Here is a 16,993-nt window from a genome sequence, read left to right as displayed (position 1 = left end):
GAGCTGGACCCAATTTCAGGCACATTTGGAGACCTCATCTGTGAGTGGATGGACCACCTAGGATTTTCCCAGTTGCTGGGAATGGTTCTCCGGGTCCCGGGTGTAAAACAGGGCTCCCCAGCAACTGCGCATCAGCAAAATGATAAACAATTGTCTTGGTTTGAAGAGAGAGGTGCCTGCTAAGGAAGGCAGAAGCCTTCTCTGAAATGGAAAATGTAAATCTCCTCCCTTCAAATGATTCTCATTTAGAAATTCAAATGCTCTCAGGGAAAGATATGGGGATAGGACTGTGCCTGCAGAGCCGGGCAGTGTTTGCTGATGGTCTGAGCCCTTCCCAAAGATCCTGTGCAGGCTGTCTTAGACACCTGGGGGGGCCAGGCATTCCTTCCAGCCTGGGCCACTTTGGCTGGGCTGGGGGCGGCCCCAGGGCAGAAGGCAGTGTGTGCAAGGGCCCTGGGTGGCACGCTGCAGCACGGTCAGGCACTGGGACGGGTTCCCCATGGACACAGCCCAGCGGAGCCCGGGCTGGCTCTTGGGAAAACTGCGGCGCTGCGCCAGGAGTGGGCAACGGCCAAGGCGTGGGTTCTGCCTGCGGCTGAACCTGCTGAGCCACTGCTCAGTGGTTCAGGATCTACTAACTGCAGCACGGAGCAGCCAAAGAGAAGGAGGAGGCTCCTCCATGGTGAGGTTCCACAGGCAAAGGTTTATCCCAAGGGAAGGATTCAGCAGCATAGAGCCGCCAGCACTTCTGTGCATGAGATTTTATCGGGGTACAACTCAGGGGGGCGGATACAAAGGATTGAGCAAGAAGGAATCTGCAGGGGAGGAGCGAGGGAATTCCATCAGTAATTAGGACAGATGAGAGGAGAGGGTAGGTCACATGGGCCAGAGGGGCTTCCAGCAATAGGGAATTCCAAAGGGGTGGTGCAGTCAGGGATTGGTCCAAGGCAAAAGTGACAGGGAAGGTTGAGGAATAAAGAGCTGGATTATCTTGAGAGGCAGGGAAGGAGCTGGAACAAAGAGCAGGGAATGGCATGAGGGACAGCTTTGAGGGAGGGAAAAACCTAGGGGTAAACCAACTTGGGGAAAATACGGGGTACATGAAAAGAAACCATTCTACCATAACTGATAAATAAACACGAACCGGAACACCCCAGGGAAATGGGCACAGCATCAATCCCGTCTGAGTTTGAGAAGTGTTTGAACAACTTGGAGCAGTCACTCAAGCTTTTAGACACTACATCCAAAGTCAAGGGTAGTGACCTCTAGGTTTACATGAGTATATACTCCTGAGTATGACTTTAGGCAGTGTTTTAAGAAACTCGTTTTATGTCCGATCATACCCCAAATCCTTGTAGATTGTGTGGAATGTGGAATCCTTTTGTTTTCACTGCTTGTTAGGACTATCAAAAAGAATATTCGTGCTGGGTGACTCAGAGACAGCCTGTGTATGTTAAGTGTAGTCTACAGGGGATAAAGAGAAGGAAACAACAAGTACTAATACATCCGGCTAAGTTTGGAAATTTAGCTAGCATAAAGAATGAATAACACAAGAAGTAAAGATGGTATTAATAAGAGTCCACTAGAATGTAATTTAGCAGATGAGAAAGATTTGGGAGGAGGCCCAGAGGGTAATTTTTCATGTAAGGTAATCTGATGAAATACTCTTACCCAATGGTAGGCTTAGTATCAATTAGAAAATGCTGAAAAGTGACCCCCTAATGGAACGTTATGATCCATTGTTACAGTTGATGTTATTTTTAAGACAAGGAGAAAAATGAGATCCAGTGATATATGCAGACATGGTTTTTACCCTGAAGAATAAACCCAAGTGTCAGAAAGAATGTGGCTTTGATTTGGTCCCACAAGACCTTTAGTCCTAACTTTGGAAACAGATAAGAGGCAGAAAAGAAAGAGATGTCATTTAGCACTCAGCATAAGGCAGAGATGTTTGAAATAGGCTCAAATTCACCAGGAAGATTGTGTTCTAGGTGTCCAAGACTTAGAGCTGAGTTAGCCCAGGCCAGCACGGGTACACTCCACCTCAGGCAACCACTCCGGCACCTGAATGAAAGCCAAATGGCCGTGAGGATGAGATGAATAATCCAGGTGAGGGGACAATTTCAGGGACCCCCAGTGACAACCAACACAAGGAATAAAACCAAGAAAGCTTGGCCTTTAGTCACCCCCTTAAGGCAAGTCTTGAGTCCCCCAGGAGAAGCCATGTGGGTGAACATCTGCTTTTCTACTAGTGACCTCAAGAGTTGGTGGCAAAAAGTTGAAAAGGATAGAGAAAACGCTAGCAAAGCAGCAAAAAGATTGGAGTTCATAGTCAAGAGTCAAGAGCCAGACTGAGGTGATAGTGATTTCATATTGACAGAGATAACAAAACCAGCAAAAGAGTTGGTGATCAAGGTGGCCAGAGCACGTGTGCAGGGACAAATTGCTAGTGGAGCCTTGCAAGGTACAATGGACCAGCTGTGTCCTACTGCAAGCCCTTTGTGGGACGCGAACAATGCAGGCAGCTGTGCAATGTTAACTAGATACCAGGACGTAGTCACATTGGAATTAAAAAATGCCCTTCCAAAAGCAATAACTTGGTCAGTAAGAGATAACGTTACACAGAGACAGCACAAGTCACCCACTGACTTTGTGGACAGGCTCTTAGCAGCTGCATGTAAATGTGCAGCCCTGCATCCCTGGTCGGATATGGGAAAGAAGCAGCAGTGGGTTTCCCTGATGTCAGGGCAATCTAGCCCAGATGTCAGGCAGAAATTTCAGAAGCTGAAAGAGCCTGTCAAGAGAGACTTAAAGGCATGAATGAGAAAAGCATAGAAAGTGAGTGTTTATCAAGAGAGAGAAAATAAAAAAGAGCTCCCTGCAGCCATGGTGGCAGCTCTGGATTGGCACCAGGCAGAGGCCAGACGTGGGCGTGGATGAAGCAGAGGCAGGGACGAAAAGAGCAGAGGCAGAGGAGGTTCAAAGCAGCCACAGACCAAGCTGGGGCCAAATCAATGTGCATCTTGTAAGAAATCAGGACACTGGAAATAAGGCCAGTGCCCAGAGTTAGCAGACAAAGTACACAAAACTCTTGCAGCCACTGTAGATGATAAGAAATGACCGAGACTGGCAATTCTTACCCTAGCAGGTTACCGGTTTAAATACAGCTAACGAATAATAAAGAAGTTGAATTTTTAACTAATTGTGGAGACACATTTTCACTCTTGAATCAAGCACTGATACCCAAAAGTGAAAACTATCTTCAAGCACTAGGAGCCACTGGCCAGCCAGAAAATGCATTCTTCCTGAAACCACTTCAATGTAAAATCAAGTAGAAAATGGGAATACATCAGTTTCTTTATTTACCAAACTCACCCAAGTCTGTCCTATGCAGGGATTTGCTTGAAAATTTGGAAGCAACATTTCCGTTTAGAAAAAGAAAACTTCAATGGAAGGTACCTGAACACAAATGAGTGGTTTTAGCAGTAGGACTGACAACTGACACCAGACCAACAAACAAGAAGAACTAGTTAGAGGAAGTATTGAATCAGGTATACCCAAGAGTATGGGATACTGATAGCCCAGGAAAATCAAAACGAGCAGACCCTATGAAAATTGAGCTACAGACAAGAGTTAAGGCAGTAGTCAGAAAGCAATACCCTTGAAGATTAGAAGCTAGGAAAGGAATAGAGCCAACAATCAATGAAATCCCTGACATCAGGACTATTGGAAGAATGGCAGCCAAAATTTAATACTGCTACATCAGCAATAAAGAAACCTAATGGAACTTAGAGACTAGTGCCAGATTTCCAGGCAATTAATGGTTTATACCTTACTAGCTTACTAGCTAAGCTTGGAGATGATTTTATTTGGTGCGGGGAAGGTCCATGGGCAGGTGCTGTCGAGAGCCGTTCCCTCATGGTCTGAGAGACCAGCTCCCCCAGCCCACCCTGCTCTCAGGCCCGGAGGTTGTAATGTGCGCTCGACCGGCAGCCGAAGGAGGGCTCTTGACACAGTGTCTGATGCAACAGGGTTTTTTGAAGGTAGGTCAGAGGGTGCAGGTTGGGTGAGGGTGAGAAGAGAGACAGGAAGAGGCAGGAGCACAAGCACTGTAACACGACACCTAAGGCACCTGCAAGCTGCTGGGGAAGCCTCAAGTCTGCTCAGTGAGCCGCGTGTGCCCTCAGCATTGGGACAGCCACCTTTCCCTCAGTGAGCCTCACATGCCAGGGTCAGCAAATCAAGAGGCACCAGCCATGCTGTAGGTGACTCAGAGCGAGTGCAGAGGGTCATGGTGGCCAGGGGCCAGAAGCAGGCAGAAAGCCATCAGGGCTGGGGAAAAGGCTCTGCTCTGCTTACAGCGTGGGCTGAGGGCTGGGAGAGCTCCATTTCCCCCTTGAGATGTTGGAGATGGGGCCTTTCAGCCTCCTGATAGGGCTGCAGGCAGCCAAAGGAGTACGACGACACAAGGCCGAGAGCAGCAAAGCAAAGAGCCAGCCGTGCGCAGCACAGGGAGGTGGCCCAGTGCAAAGCCAGCATGGCACCCTGAAGGTGCCCGCTGCACTCTCATGTGTCCCTGGCCTGGGAAGGACAGGAATGTCCGTGGTCCAAGAGGGCCTTTCTGTGGCCCCTTTGGGCTCAAAGCTGCTGCTCTCTGGCTCAATGGGGCCTAAAGCCACAGAGCTCGGCCTCCCCCACAGCAACAGGAACAAGACTTGGATATCAGGCAGTGGAGCTCAATGCCTAAGGCTCAGGGGCAGGGGCCTCCAGTCTGGAGCACAGGGAGGGCACACGCCCAGCCCCACAACAGCTGGCCTCACAGCCCTGAAAGGCCAGGACCAGGGTTCCACGCCTGATTCCAGGGGGTCCCTCCCACTAGCCACTGACCTAGAAGCACCAGAGCAGCCGGCTGTCAGGATCAAGGCGGCTGCCAGGGGGCTGCTTATGGCCTCTGACAGCCAATTGCTCAGGGCTTAGCAGTGCCTCAGCCCCTCAGGGTCTCCCCCAGCCTGGCCAAGCTTCCCGGCAGCAGCGCCGCAGTCCCACAGCAGCGCCGGAGCAGCCCCATCCAGAGGCGCCTGGGAGCCCTCAGCAATGCAGCCAGCAGCACGCGGCCAGGAGGACACGGATGGCCCTTCCTGCCCGGCACAGGGCTTGATGCCATCTCCAGGCACTGCTCTGGCAGAGATCCCCGCAGCTCCGGCCCCTGCCCAGTCGCTCTGTGGCGGGCACAAAGGCTTCAGCAGAACCACCAAAGGCCAAGGGGCTTCTGGCTATTTTCCCTGCAACACCGCACACCTGGGCAGCTGGCTGAGCACAAGCACCCTTTTCCCCCTCTTCTCCTATGCCCTACTGACCCTGTGCAGGAAAAGAAAGATCCTGGGACTCTGTGTATTGTAAGATATTCTATTCTATTCTACTCTAAGATATTCTATACTCAACAAAAAGGAAAATACAAACAGAAAAATCTCGAAGAACAAAAAGAAAATCCCTGCTGGCTCAAATGGCTCTAGCAGACAGTCTTGCAGGTCATCTCTCTGCGGAGCTCCAGCAGAACAGCAAAGCAGTGCCGCACAGACGAGGCCGTTTCCTCCATGCACTGCGGAATTGATCTCGCAGCTTACGCCATGGGGAGTAGGAAGCTCTCTGTACGGCCCAGAGAACTAAACAAGATTCAACTGCAGCATCTCTGATTGCAGGACTGCTGTCATAGGCCATTTCTTCAAGGGCTGCAAGAGAGAGGAACAGAGGCAAGGTCAGATCCCGCATGTGCAGGGAGCCGAGGAGATCCCCCTGCCAGGGCCATCCCGGTCGGCTCTTGCCATGGCCAGGAGGGAGCAGGGAGCAAGGGGATCAGCCCGAAGGTGCTGGACATGAATGACACACGTGGCCCTGAAATCTCTGTGTGCTCTGCCCACGGGTGCAGATCCCTCCGCAGCCGGAGCAGGGCTTGCAGCTGCCCCCTCCAGCCCCCTGGAGCGGTCAGCCCGCTGCCCTCACTCACTCACCAGTGCAGATCAGCTGGAGCTCTTGCTGCTGCCCCCTCAGGTGCCGCCCGGCCATGCCTGTGAACACAGAGCCTGTCACGGTCCCAGCGGCACAGCTCCCTGCCAGCGGCGCTGCCGGCACTGTGGCCACACGGGCTGCTGTCTGGGCAGGGCTCAGCCCGGGCCCTTGCCGCATGCTGCCGCCCCAGGTCACGGCTGCCAGAGGGCGGCAGCAGCAATGCCCAGGCCAGGCGGGGCTCCACGGCGCCAAGTCGGGCTGGCGCTGCGGGGGCAGCAGGCAGGGCCAGGGCCGACCTGCGCCGGGCCGGGGAGGAGCCCGGGCTCGGGACTCACCCATGAACCTGATGGCCGCCTCTCACAGGGGCTCCTGTGGGCTCTGCAGGTAGCGCAGAGCCCGGCGCAGGTGCTCGGCCGCTCGGCTCCTGTCCTCTGCCAACTGGAGAGAGCGGCAGGAGGGAAGGGTTGGCGTGGGCTCAGCTCCTGGGCAGGGTGCTGCCTGCGCCCAGCGCCGGCCTCCCCTGCCCGCACAGGCCTGAGGCGCGGCCAGCAGCCGCTGGCCAAGGGCTCCCGAGGGGAGGGGGCGGAGGGCCGGCTGCTGCCCGGGGAGCCGCGGTGCCGGCCTGCAGCCCTGCCGGGCCGGGGCTCCAAGGCCACGCGGCTCGGGCCCACGGGAGCCTGGAGCAGAGCCCGCGTGGCCTCGGGCTGCAGCAGCGGGCACAGCTGCCAGCCCCGCACACTGAGCACCGCCCCCAGGGACCTTGGCCATGCTGAGGCTGGGGGTTCTCGGCTGCTCTTACCAGGCACTCACCAAAGCTCTGATCCAGGTGTAGCATTTGTTCGATGTCCCTCCTCTTCAGGAATCTGGCTGAGGAATGCAGCGTTTCCCAGGAGGCCTGGAGAGCAGCAGAGACGCAGAGATGGCCCCACAGTCCAGGGCACAGGAGCATGCCAGTGGCACAGGCTGGAGGAGGCTGCAGCCCGCAAGGTGCCAGGGCAGGAGGCAGCCCAAGCCCCTGCCAGGGGGACAGCAGGTGGCCACAAGTGCTCACCTCAGCAACAATCTGATTCTCATCATGGCAGTGGAAGTAGAGAGGGAGCAGGCTCTGGTGCACGTGAGACTTGAGGGCCTTTCTTCCCTCTTCTGTTAATAAGTCCAGCATCTCTTGAAAGACAGCCATGGAGCTCAGCTGCAGCTGGATATCATCCTGGATGAAAGGAAAGGGCAAAAGACGTAGGCATCAGCTGCTTCAGGCCCCCCAGGGCACAGGCCTGCATCTGCACAGGGCACCAAGGGTCCGGACAGCAGCCAGTGGCCGTGGCTGTGGGCACAGAGCCTTACGCTGTCAAAGAGTGGCAGGAGCGCCTCCACCAGCTGCAGGGCGATGGGGGTGGCTATGGGGCCACCATTATCCAGGAGCAAATATCTCAGTAAAAGAATGCTCATCCTGATGATGTCACTGTCATTTTCCTCCAGGAGCTCCACAAGACTTCCAGTCAGGCTCCGCAGTTTTTCGGCCTGTGCGGAACACCACTTTGTGAAAGGCCGCCCTGCTGCCGCAGGGCCCAGAGGCCACAGGCCTGTCCCAAGGCACTGGGGCAGCTGAAGCGGGAGGCAGGAGAGCTGGGAGCAGCTGACCTAGCGGCCGAAACCCATGCAAGGCCAAGCGACAATGTTGCCCAGCCCCCCGCTGCCTGCACGGCTTCAGCCACTGCCCCCTTCTCACCATCAAGGGATTCTTGCCCAGCACTACGAGGCCTCAGAGTGCTAAGTAACACCTGGCCATGTGCTCGCTCTGCAGGTTCTGTGCCAGGATCTCCAGAACGCTGTCACTGCATTGGCTCAAGTCCAGGCACTCGAGGACCTGAAAGGCACAGGGCAGTGACAGGGGAGCCGTCCGGCAGGAGCCCGGAGCTGCACAGGGCCGGGCCCAGGCAGCAGCACAGGGCACGGGCTTACACTGTCCTGGCAGCTGTGGCTGTGAGTGGGCAGAGGGCTGGGAGGCAGCTCAGCCAGGCAGCGCTGGCCTTGAGGCTCACCTCCACAAGGAATGCCAGGGCAGGGAAATCCCAGTATGGCATCTCTTCTCTGAGCATGGCGAGCAGGTAGAATGCAACCGCGGAACAAAAGTGGATGGCTAAGCGGCAAATTTCTCTGAAGAGGGGAAAAAGGAAACAAGAGCCTGAGCTAGTGAGGCAAACCTCTCCCAGGCGTGACTCATCCAGTTCTCATCTTTCCCCAGCACCCTTCCAGCAAAGGGGCGTGGGCCATTTGGCAGTTGGTTGCTCATGGGCACCCTCCTCTGCCAGCCTTTTCCAGTCTGCTTGGCCGTTCCTTTAGTGACAAGGCCCTCTGGCCCATGGCCACCACAAACACTTTGTGGGCCATCTGGGCACAGAGCAGCAATGTCAGAGGCAGTGGGGAGAAGGGGGTCTCACCTGGCAAGCAGAGCCATGGCAAAGTGGTGAGTGTCAAGAGAGAGCAGTGTGTCCCAGGCACACCTGCGCTCCATTGCCACCACCACATCCTCGCAGCGGAGAAGGCAGAGCAGGGACTTCAGGGTGCGCACTGCAAACTTGTGTGCAGAGCAAAGCCCAGGTCACACTGGCAGCACTGGCTCCTTGGCAGGCCACGTGGCAGGGACAGGAGGAGTGGCATGGAGCACCTGTTGGGGCTGGTGGCAAGGCCGTGCTCTTCCTGGCATGCCTTCCAGAAGGTGTCCACCGCCTCTGGCATATCCAGAGTGCTGAAGAACACTTGGAATAGCAGATGCGCCAATAGGCGGGGGAAATACACCTTCAATATCCGTGGCAGACAGGGCACCTGGAGGATCTTCCACGTCACCACGGTTGCCTGCAAAGGACAAAGCCCCCCGAGACAGCGCTCAGTGCCGAGGTGTGCGTGTGGCAGGGCCCGAGCGTAGCAGGGAGAGGCCCGGAGAGACCTTGGCAGGGGGAGCACAGGGCCTGGTGGGCCTGAAGCTGCCCCTGGGCCAGGTTTCAGGCCAGCGCCTGAGGCAGGGAGATGCAGTGGGGGAAGGAGGATGGAGAGCTGCTGGAGAGGCAGCCTTGGGGCCAGCAAAGGCCAGTTGCAGAAACTCACAGCCAGGGCAAAGACAGCCGTTTCGTCCCCATCGGAGGTGCAGGTGCTGTACTCTGGCCAGCTGCCCAGCACATCCAGGAGGATCAGCTGCGCCAGCTCCACAGTCCTGGCTGAGCCCATGATGGTCTTCCACATGGCCATGGCAGCTCTGCAGGGTTAGAGCTGTGTCTCAGGGGGGTGTCAGACACAGCACCATGGGCAGCTGAGCTGGCTGCCATTTCTGCCTGGGCCCACTGCCCCCCTGCCAGCAGCAGCCCGACAGCCCAGGCCTGTGGGGACAGAGCCCTGAGAGGCGGCAAGGGAGCATGGCAGCAGGCTCAGGGGCTGTCGTAGCAGCGCTGGGAAAGGGAGCAGCCAGAGGGCCCTGGAAGTCTCTGTTGCTCAGACACCTGGGCAGGCTGTACAGGGTGATGGGCTGGGGAGGCCTGAGCTCTGTGGGCAGGTGGGCCCCATACCTGTCACAGGATGGGGCCACACGCAGGAGCGTCATGACCGTGTCATTTGGCTGTGCTTCGGTGAGATGCAGCAGGGTCTTGTCCAGCCTGTGCTCAGCAGAATCATTTGCCATGAGCCACTGGTGGATGTAGCTCACCATGGCAGGCACCTGGAGAAGGCACGGGGAGACTTGGAAAGCTGCCAGAGGGAGCAATGTTCCCAGCTTCCCCAGAGAAGTGCTTCCCTTCCCACCCCATTGCCATGTGGCCTGAAAGGCTCACAGCAACCAGCACGCGTGGCTGGGGAGGCCAAGCAATTGCTGGGAGGATCAAAGCCTGGCCACAGGCTGCTTACTTGTTTTGGAGTGTATAAATGTTCCTCTACAAGCATAGAGAGCAAGGCAGCACTGGTCTTGCTTTGGAAGATGGGCGAGTACGGTCTGAGGCCTACGCCCGTGGCGATGGTCTCTTGCTCCTCAATTCTCTTGAGGAAGTTGCAAACGAACTGTAGGAGAAGGGCAAGAAGCCGGGGATGTTGCATGGAGTGCTGCACACACGGTGCTGGGCTGAGCAGGGACAGCAGGCCCAGCCCAGGTGGGGGTGGCTGCAGGTACCTGCGCTGTTCTGCGGAAGCGGCCACGGCTGGACTCCTGCTCCTGTGTGCGCTCCAGGGCTGCATCTGGCAAAGAGCAAGCGCAGCCAGAGATGAGGGGCTGCGGGAGAGGTCGGAGAACACAGCCCAGCCCTGCGATCCCCAGGCAGGGAGAGCCCCGGGATGGCCCAGGGGATGGGGCACGACCACTGCGGGGTGTCTGCCCGGCCCCTCTTCCGTCCTGTCCTTGGGCATGTCCCCAGGGGATGGCATGGCATGGCATGGCACGACATGGCATGGCATGGGGTCAGGTTGGCTGCAGGCACTAGTCCTGTGGCCTAGCTCTGCCACTCACCCTCCTGTGGTGGCTGGAATGGCTCCAACTGTTTAGTCACCAGTGGTGAAGCAGCTCCAGGGCCTTCTTCCTCCTCTTCCCCCCAGGCCAGATTGGGCACTCCTGGGGTTCTGTGCTTCATGTCAGTGACACTAGCTTCTTGCAGAAGAGATACCTTGGAAATGCTCCAAGGGCACCAAGTCCCACACGCTGCCCTCAAGGGCAGCTGCGAAAGAGAAGCCTCAGGGAGACCACGGGTCAGCAAGTCCTGTGGTCTGGCCTCGAGCTCAGCTAAAAGAACAACGCCTCAGAAAACTTCCAGGTGGGAGACGAACGAGTGCGCTGTGCGGGGGCTCCTCACGGCACCGCTCTGTCCTGTCCTGTCCCATTGCGTTCTCCCAGCACCCGGGCACGCTTCTATTTCTCACGTGTCACAAAGGGACCTTGGACACCGGGTTCCATTCCATGTCACAGTGACCGTGCTGCAGTGTGTCACCAAGGGCCCTTGCACACACTGCCGCCTGCCCTGGGGCTGCCCCCAGCCCAGCCAAAGTGGCCCAGGCTGGAAGGAATGCCTGGCCCCAGGTGTCTAAGGCAGCCTGACAGGATCTTTAGGAAGGGCTCAGAGCATCAGCAAACACTGCCCTGCTCTGCGGGATCAGGGCAGCAGAAGGAGCCCCCTTGGCTGCCGACGCAGCCACGCTGGGAAGGGCACAGGGCCTTCCAGGGAAGCTGGCAGGGCCTCCTTGGGACACGTCCCGGCCCGTGGCCATCCTAAACCCACAGGTGTGACACGCACAAGGAACGTGTAGGCCCGGGCACCAATGCTGCTCTGAGCCCTGGGGCCCGGGCAGCGCTGCCATCAGCAGTTGGAGCAGAGTCCCTGGCCAAGCAGAGCTGCCACCCCCCGAGCCCTGGCAGCGCTGGTGCCCGTCTGCTGCCCCAGAGACCTGTGCCCCCGGGGGCTTCTGTGCCACAGGGAGCCAAAGCCCACATGCATTAGGGGCTGTGCTCCTTCCTGCAGGGGCTGATGGCAGGAGCACCTGGAGCAACTGCTGGCAATGTTAGCATTCAAAACACATAATCACATAGGGATTATATGCGGTGCTTTTTATTCAAGAGCTCTGGGAATCGGGGTATATTCAACCCAAATCTGATTCCGACCATACATCCGAAAGGATCATGTTTTATACTTTATATAAATCCATGTTAATTATTAAACTTATATTGTTCTATTGTATACATATATTTAGCCCCTCTCTGAATTTTCAGCATAGTTTCTCAATATTCTTCTTTTGGTTATATAAGAATTACATTTAATTACTAAACAATCATCACATCTAACAATTATATAATATATCATGCTGCTTACGCAGGTGCAGTTGATCTGGGAAAGCACAAAGCCTAACATTTTAGATTCTATCTTTAACTTTTTCCAGGGCTCCACTATCATTCTCCCCCCTTTGAAAGCACTTTCACTTCACTATAGGTGTAAATGTTCACTTGATACAGTCCTTTATTCCTCAGTTCGTACTTGGTTCTTCAAATCCAGGGTTGATGTAAACATTGTCGTGGATGCTGTTACGAACTGGAGAACCAGAAGATGGTGGGCGTGGATCTCGTGTTAGTGCCTTTATTATCCTCTGGTTCCAGGACGTTTTCTTCTGTATCTCTCCCTTTAAGATGCTGTAAACGAACCAAATTGCTAAGAATACAATTATTAAGATTGTCACGCTCTCAATGATAGATTTTAATCCATGAACTCACATTCCACCCTAATCTATTAAAGATTTTTCCTAACCAACTTGTAGCCAAATCCTTTTGCTCTTCTTGTGCTTCATGCTCTATTTGTTTCAACTGATTGATGTCACATTCAACATCTGCAGTTACATTTGGGATATGAACGCAGCAATGATCAACTTGTCCCTTTAAGAATCCACATACTCCATGCTCTTTCAGGAGTAACATATCTAGGGCCAATCGATTTTGTAAAGTAATTTTTGTGGTGGCTTGTAATTGTATATTTAATTCTTTAAATCCTTCCCAGGTGACTCTTGCCAGTCTACCTACCTGACTTGTAAGTTTGTACAGCATCTCTCTGCTCTTATAGTTTGCTATAGGACCAAGCAATGACTCTAGGGCCCATCCAAATTTCACTCCACTAGAGGGTTCTTGCCAAATGTCATCTGGATTTTCATCGTCTAGAACTTCTCGTCTTGCTCTTATCTGCAGAAGTTCATGTTTTCCATTAAATGGGGACTTTTTCCAAATTGGACATAAGGTTGGGAGGCCTAAAGTATTCTCCTTTACTTTCCCGTCTACAGGCAGATATGTTGTCCAGGTACCATCACTTGCTGCCCATACAAATTGTCCTGGACCTCAGACTGTAACCCTGGTACACCCTATAATTACTCTATAATTCACTCTGCCTTGTTTATGTTTGATCCCTCTGCAAGCACAACCAATTTGTAGGGCTATTGTCAGGGGTGGCATCTGCTTTATCTCTACATCATCTGAAGTGCAGTTTAAAGTTTTATTACATGTCCACCAACTTACTTTGTCTGCCCTCGTTCTGCTACTAGTGTCAGTGTTCGTTATTGCTGGATCTGTTTCATTCTCAGGGCCTTCCCACTTAATACACCAAGGGGTTTTTGCCATATATTGGAATCTTTGAAGAATACTCACACACCACACACTGTCCCAAGGTTCTATCTGATCTTTCCTATCCTTGGCCTCACATTTCCATACAAGAGTGGTTTCTGTAACTTGCCTCGATTCGGGTACCTGTTTACATGTAATTGTTTTGTTCTTTTGTATTTCAGGTAGTTTTGATGTTATGATTCTCCAATTTACTGGGTCTCCTGCTGTCTTTGGCATTGGCAGACAGGCAGTTATTCGACTGGTGTTTTGCATTTTGGCAAAATCTTTGACTAATCCAATCATTACATTCTAAGCCCGAACTGCATTAGAAACCTTTATCACCTGTGTTTCTGTTTGTACCTCTCTCTTCATTCTAGAATGAAGAATGGTTAGTCGATCATTTTGCACTCCACATCCCAAAGATATTAATAACCATAACATTAGCACAATTACTGATAGCGTTCTGAAAGCAATTAAACACATCTTATCTGCAGCCTTTGTTCATTCCAGAGTTTATACAGTCTGTGATCCAGGATGGACTTTCTTCACTCAGGTATAGTGAATCCAGGGGTCCACACTGGCTACTTTGACTGCTGTAAAGGTGGTCAGTAGTACCTGATGGAGTCCACTCCACTTTTCTTTCAGCGGTTCCTTGTTCCAGTTCTTGATGTACACCTCGTCTCCTGGATGTATGTTATGGACTGGGTTCTCGAGAGTCAGTGGTCTATTCCACACGAGGATACTCCAGAGCCGAGCTAAAGTTTTCCCAAGAGACAGAACATAATTATACACTTCCTTCTTTCCTGTGATGTGTACATTAGGGTTCAGGAGATTCATATGGTTTCCCATACAATATCTCATAAGGACTGACTGACATCCCACTCCTAGGCTTTATCCGAATCCTCAACAGTGCTATTGGCAAAGCCTGGGGCCACTGCAATTTGGCTTCTTGGCATATTTTACTGGTTTGCCTTTTTAGTGTCTGATTCATCCTCTCTACCTGTCCACTTGACTGGGGTCTCCATGGTGTGTGTCGGTCCCAATTTATCCCTAGCAATCTACTTACCTCTCTTACTACTGTAGCTATGAAATGGGGTCCCCTATGTGATTATACCCCTAGGAGTACCCTGAATCTGGGAATAATCTCCTGTAGTAACCACTTAACTGTTTCCTTTGCTTGGTTTGTGCGACAGGGAAGGGCTTCTGGCCACCCAGAGAATGTGTCAACCCCCACTAACAGGTATTTGTATCCTCGAGTCCTTGGTAGTTCTACAAAATCTACCTGCCAATAGTCTCCTGGCTCTATTCCTACCCGAATTCTTTCTAGCTGTGCTTGTCGCCTGGCCACTGGGTTGTTTTTCAAGCAGATATCACATTTTGTCATTACTGATTTTGCCATTGTTAACATCCGTACTGAAATTAAACTCTGCTTTAGCAATTTTACCAATGCCTCTGCTCCCCAGTGACATTCATTATGTTTAATTTATAGAACTTCTCTCATTATCAAGGGGGGTACCACTATTTGTCCTTGTGCAGTCACATACCATCCCTGTGAATTCTTTTGTGCATTTAGCAAATGTGCCAGTCTCTCATCTTCTACTGAATATTTTGGTTTTGGAGGCAAATTGAATTGGGATACATTAAGCTTCAAAGGTATCAATGCCATTGTTGTTTGTACCTCTCGAGCAACCTGTCGGGCTGCCCAGTCTGCCTTTCGATTTCCCTCACAGATTTTGGAGTTTCCTGATTGGTGTGCTTTGCAGTGTATGATTGCCACTTGTTCAGGTTTTTGCACTGCCTTTATCAATTGCAGGACTGCATCCTGATGTTTAATGTGCATACCCCGAGAAGATAACAGTCCTCCTTCTTTCCATAGTGCTCCGTGTACATGCACCACTCCAAAAGCATATTTTGAGTCAGTCCACATACTTACCTTTTTCCCTTCACTTAATTCTAGTGCCCTGGTTAAAGCAACCAGTTCTGCCTTCACGGCAGATGTATTTGGTGGTAATGCCTTTGCCTCCACTGCTGTATTGACTGTTGTTACTGCATATCCAGCGTATCTGGTTCCGTTTTCCACGAAGCTGCTCCCATCTGTAAACAGCTCCCACTCAGGCTGCTCTAGTGGGACATCTTTCAGGTCTTCTCTTGCTGAATGGGTGTACTCTATTACTTCTACACAGTCGTGTTCTAATGGGCCTTGTTCAGTTGTGGTACCTAGGAACAAAGCTGGATTCAAAAGGTTAGTTGTTTTTAATGTGACATCCTGCTCAGTCAGGACTACATGGAATTTCATCATCCTGCTGGGAGATAGCCAATGGCCCCCCTTTTGTTCTAAGACAGTGGTTACCATGTGTGGTACATAGACATCTATGTGCCTTCCCATAGTAAGTTTCCTGGCTTCTTGTATCAGGATCACAGTAGCTGCGACTGCCGGCGGACATGGGGGCCACCCGGCACTTATGTTGTCGAGTTGTTTGGAAAAGTAGCCCACCAGCCTTTTCCAGCTTCCCAGATGTTGGGTCAGGACTCCCAGTGCTAGGCGCAGCCTTTCATGTACAAACAACTGAAAATCTTTAGACAGATCAGGTAACCCTAATGCTGGAGCAGTTGTCAGTGCTTCCTTTAATTTTAGGAAGGCTTCTTTCTGTGGTTGCCCCAGGTGAATGGCTGCATCTTCTGAGCTTCATACAGGGGTTTCGCAATCAGTCCACAGTCCATGATCCACAAGCGACACCATCCTGCCATCCCGAGGAAGACTCGCAGCTCATGTAAATTCTGGGGCTCTGGAATAGCACAAATAGCTTGGATATGGTTAGTACCTAGTTTTTGTTGCCCTTGTGAAATTTAAATCTCAATGGTTACCTTTATACAGGTTACTTTTTCTTCTGTAGCTATTAGTATATCATCAACATACTGCAACAATAAGTATTGGTCTCTTGGTACTAGCCCATTTTCGGTCCAAATCTCCAGTTCCTTTGCCAGTTAGTTTCCAAATAGGGTCGGCGAGTTCTTGTCGTGTCCAGGTGAGCTGGGTCTTTCTTCTGTTCCCTGGGTTTTCCCACTCAAAAACAAACAGTTTCCTACTTTCTTTCTCAAAGGGTATGCAGAGAAAGGCATCTTTTAAATCAATTACAGTAAACCACTTATAAATCCCCTTTACGGATGTTAGCAATTTGTGAGAATTTGTTACCACTGGATAAATGTCCTTTTTATTTATTGCTCTCAAATCCTGCGCTAACCTATATTCAGATATTTGTTTTCTTTACTGGAAATATTGGTGGATTAAATTCTATTCTATATTTGTGGTGAGTTCTTGAACCTGTTCCACAGGTTCAGCTAGTTATATTCTCCTAACACCATGGCTTTGGCAGCGTTTCCCTGCTTGAACTGATTGCCCTGGTCAAACTGGTTATTCAAGCTTGGACAATTTCACTTCCAATGCCCCTCCTGCTTACAATACACACATTGATTCAGGCTTAACCTTTGTGTGACTGGTCTCTTACCGCGGATATTCCTGTTACATCCCCTGAAATTTGGGTCACCTTCTCCTTGTATTACTGCCAATAGATTCTGCTGCTGTCTGTTACTAGCTTCTTTTTCCCGTTTGCTATATGCCATCCAAGCAACCTCAAGTAACTTATCCAAATTCCTTAATTCTTCCCCCTCTGATTTTTCCAATTTTCTACGAATGTCATCCTGTGATTGGCCCAAGAATATGAGAGTGAGCTGAACCTTTGCTTGCTCTGTATCCATTTGGAGGTCTGTATATTTCCTTGCTACCTCCTTAAGCCTTTCCAAAAACGCAGTGGGAGATTCCTTCTTTTCCTGTCGAACCTCATATAGTTTGGACCAATTTATAGTTTTGGGCACAGCGTTCTGAAC

This window comes from Melozone crissalis, unplaced genomic scaffold (assembly GCF_028551555.1).
Source record: "Melozone crissalis strain CALT ecotype California unplaced genomic scaffold, PUWL_Pcris_2 ptg000043l_1, whole genome shotgun sequence".
In the NCBI taxonomy this organism is placed as follows: domain Eukaryota; kingdom Metazoa; phylum Chordata; class Aves; order Passeriformes; family Passerellidae; genus Melozone; species Melozone crissalis.
This window is presented reverse-complemented; position numbering follows the sequence as displayed.